This window comes from Rhipicephalus microplus, chromosome 10 (genome assembly GCF_043290135.1).
Source record: "Rhipicephalus microplus isolate Deutch F79 chromosome 10, USDA_Rmic, whole genome shotgun sequence".
NCBI classification, from domain to species: domain Eukaryota; kingdom Metazoa; phylum Arthropoda; class Arachnida; order Ixodida; family Ixodidae; genus Rhipicephalus; species Rhipicephalus microplus.
In genome coordinates, this window is record NC_134709.1 from 53,971,788 (window position 1) to 53,976,319 (window position 4,532).

Consider the following 4,532-nt stretch of genomic DNA (forward strand, 5'->3'; position numbering starts at 1 on the left):
ACGGGAGTAGGTATTATTATTTCAAATCGGGCTTTATTACGGGTTCATCATGCTTTTTATGATGGTGCGGGCAGGGTTTTGGCTTTAGACTTCAGCTCCTTTTCTTTCAGATTAAGAATAATGTGTGTGTATGGGCCAGCGCAAGCTGGACAGTCTAATCACTTTTTTAGAGACCTGTATGTGTTTTTTCTTGACGGTCGTGATGTAATTCTGATTGGCGACTTCAACTGCATTTTAAATACGCGAACCGATGTACAAGGTCTTGGCTGGGGCCGGTCTGCTTGGAATTCATGCGAGCTGCGACGCCTTGTTCACCACTTTTCATTACTGTACGCGCACAATGTAGTGCACGGAAATACTTTTGTTTGGACATGACGACGTGGAATATCCTCCAGGAGGCTCGACCGGGCTTATATCCCACGAAGTGTTAGAGGTGTTTGTCTCCGATTTATGCGTTCCGTCCTTCCCACCTTCTCCTGTGTACGTATCTGACCATCGGCCTATTGTCTTGAAGCTCGAAGTTCCATTTTCTTTTTCGAAAAAGCCATGGCGTCTTGATGTTCGCGTCCTGCAGGACGCGCATTCAAGATCAGATTTGTCACGCGCAATACGTGTGTCACTCACGGCGTCTGGTCCTGAAGATTGGGACGCGCTTAAAACACAGTGGTGCCTGCGCTGCTAAGTGGAGGAGCGTTCGCTTCGTCGATGCGTTTCTTAAGAGCTTGCTGATACTGCGATAAAGTTACGCATTGCTTTGCGCGCCGAAACGTCTTCACCTCTGATGCGAGCGTGGCCGATGGCGCCGGCAAAAACACAACCGAAAGCTCAAAATTTGCATCGCTGAGCTCACCCAGCGAGCAGCAGAGTACGCGGCCCAGCTCGCTGACTCTAACTGGGTGGACCGTTGCAACACGGCCGCTCGACAAATGTCCAGCCGGAGTACCTGGCACCTCTTCCGCGCCTTGATTGATCCGACCCAAACTCCAGCAGAGACACAAAAGCATCTGCAACGAGCATTTCACAGCTTCGACGGAGACACAGCCAAATTGGCATGTAAACTCCGAGACCAATATCTATGCACATAGCAGGACTCCCGAGGGCCGGCGTACTCGTATGCAGGTACCGAGAACGCAGAGCTGGATCAACTGTTCCAGTTACACGACCTGAAGGCAGCCCTAGCAAAAATGAGGCGAGGAACGGCGCCGGGAAGGGATAAAATTACCGTAAAATTAGTTGCCAATCTTCTTTACTCGGCCTACACCATGCTCCTTGCCTACATCAATTCCATTTGGATCGGGAAAACAAGCCTACCAATTGAGTGGAAGACCGCCCTGGTCACCTTGATACCCAAAGCGGGCAAAGCCATTAACACGGACAACCTCCGCCCCATCTCCCTTACTTCTTGTGTGGGAAAATTAATGGAGACGATGGTGCGCGACAAGTTGTCCGCGTTCCTGGAGACCAAAAATGCATTTGCAGACGCTATGTTCGGGTTCCGCCCACGCCGGTCCGCGCAAGATGTCTTGCTTCAGCTCGACCATGAGATCCTCGATCCAGTCGAGTATCCCCTGAATGACAAAGTTGTGCTCGCTTTGGATCTGAAGGGGGCCTTTGATAACGTGACCCACGAAATTGTTCTAACACATCTCTCACAGGTGGATTGCGGCCAAAACACTTTCAACTATATTAAACAATTCCTCACTGACCGACAATCATACATTCGGATTCAGGACATTGAACACGGCCCTTACCGATTAGGCACGAGAGGGACTCCGCAGGGAGCGGTCCTCTCGCCCCTCCTATTCAATGTGGCAATGATGAGACTCCCCGCTCAGCTGGCGAAAGTCGAAGGCATACAGCATGTGCTGTACGCCGACGACATCACCATATGGGCGTCACACGGCTCGGCAGGAGACATGGAGGCAAGCCTGCAGCGAGCGGCGGACATCGTGGATGACTATGCCCGTCGCTGCGGCCTTCGGTGCTCCCCGTCCAAATCGGAATTCGTGCACATACGCCCCTCATCAAAGTGCACCACAAAAATTGACCTCTCCCTTCACAGCGGACCAATACCCGAACGCGATGAGATTAGAGTACTGGGGCTTTATATACACAAAAATCGCAGAGCAGACACAACATTGGCCAAATCGCGTAAGGTGGGGGACCAGGTGGGCCGGATGGTCCGCCGGGTTTCCAACAAGCGCGGGGGGTTACGATGCAAAGATGCCTTGCGGCTGGCGCATGCATTCGTAACCAGCCGAGTCCTGTACTCGGCTCCATACCTCCACCTACGCAAATCCGACGAGAATGCACTCGAAGTCATTCTCCGCAAAATCTACAAGCGCTCCCTCGACCTTCCTGTCAGCACCTCCAACCAGCGCCTTTTGGGCTTGGGAATGGTGAACATCTTCAAGTATCTGAGAGAGGCGCACTTCACAAACCAATATACTAGACTCTTTAAAACACCGTCGGGTCGCCGCCTCCTTGCCCGGCTACACATCAATCATTCAATACACACTGAAGAGCGCGTACGGATTCCAGAAGTTTGGCGATACTCCTTGCACGTGCGCCCTCTTCCGGCTAACATGACCCGAGACGACTACAGTGGCCGACGCCTCGCGCGCGCGGAAGCCTTGGCTCGACACTACGGCCACAAATTCGGAGTATTCTACGTGGACGTCTCCGGCCCGCACCATGGTGGTTGGTACACAGCTGCGGTCGTCCACCAAAACACCGTTGTAAACGGACTCACATTCCGTGTACATAACATTACGCACGCGGAGGAGATCACCATCGCACTAGCCGCCGCAGATCAGGACTCGAGGGTCATCATCACCGACTCAAGGGGTGCCTGTCGCAATATTGAACAGGGATACATTCCGTACCGTGCTTATAAAATTTTGCAAAACAGCAGCTACCTAGGTGCCCCCGCGCACCGAACGATCATATGGGCTCCAGCTCACACGGGCCTCGATGGTAATGAGACGGCCGATGCCGCTGCCCGCGCACTCACTCTCCGGGCACCATCCTCGTCCCCTACCGATCCGGAACTCGAACCCAATCCCGCCTACACCTTTAAGGAGGTCACACAATTTTATCAATCCGGTCATAACGTCTATCCGAAACCCTGTAAGGGCCTCACGAAGGCGGAGGAGCGAATCCTCCTTCGCCTTTATACTAAAGCTCTATTGTGCCCGGCAATCATAAAACACTTTGACCCCACTTGCACGGGGAAGTGCCCGCATTGTGAGGAAAATTCCTCTGACATTTTCCACATGGTGTGGGCATGCCAAAAAACCCCAAACCTTACCCCACTACCCAACCCTTCGCGGGAGGACTGGGAGGCAGCCCTGCTCGGCTGCTCTGACCTGACGGCCCAACGGGCCCTGGTCGAGCGTTCCCGGGCCGCGGCCAACGCCAATGGGCTCCCGTAAGAGGGAGCTCACCTAGTGTTATTACGGGGCGGCCCCTTAAGGACCGTTCCCACTCTCCCTGTAAAATAACATCTGTAAATAAATGTTTTTCAGCAGCAACGGCAGCGTGAACTGCGTGAACGCTTTCAGCGCTTGACTGCTGCTTCGTCCCTGGTGGCAGCAGCATGGCGCTGTAGACACAACCGATGAGCACATCCCGAGGTGCTGCGCTACGCGAGATATTCGTTTTTTGGGCAATCACAGCCATCTGTCTCTATGACAGCACAAACACCACCTGCGTAGCAGCTTCTTACGCGTGATCGATCTGTTTTCTTGGTGCATTTTGAAGCAATGTCGTGTTCGGCCATGTGGACTAACCGTGATGAAACACCGCCAATGCTTCGAAGTTTGCCCCGTATTCCTCAAGAAGCTGCGGATTATCTGCACATCCCTCCGTCGCCTGAAGAGGTAAAAACAGCACTGAAATCTATGAAACGTGGAACAGCCCCTGGGCCAGATGGTTTTCCTGTTGAGTTTTACTTGACATTTTGGGATGAGATTGGTGCTACCTTTACCGCGGTTATCCGGCGATGCTACGAGGACGGTGTCTTTCCATCAAGTTTTCGAGATGAATGCATTGTGCTTAATCTAAAGGGTGCTGCTTCCTCTGTTAATCCTGAAGATTGAAGACCTATCACGCTATTCACCGTTGACTATAAGATATTCGTGGCGGTAGCCGTTCAACGTTTGAGGGGTCTGTTGAACACCCTGGTAGGTCATCACCAGACTTCATCAGTGCTTGGACGAGAAATACACAGCTTGCCATTTACCACACGGGATATCATAGCCTACACTCTGTCGCGATCTGCGCGTGGTATCCTTGTGTCTTTGGACCAGGAAAAAGCGTTTGACTGACTAGAGCACGCGTATATTCTTAATGTGCTCACAGCCTTCGGCTTTTCTCATTCGTTTGTGGAAATGATTAAAAACACATACACTGGCCTGAAAAGCACACTAGTTCTGTATGGCTGGGAAAGTGCCGCCTTTTCCATAACACGTGGGGTCCGTCAGGGATCTCCATTGTCTCCTGTGCTATTTGTCCTCAGCCTTGAGCCATAC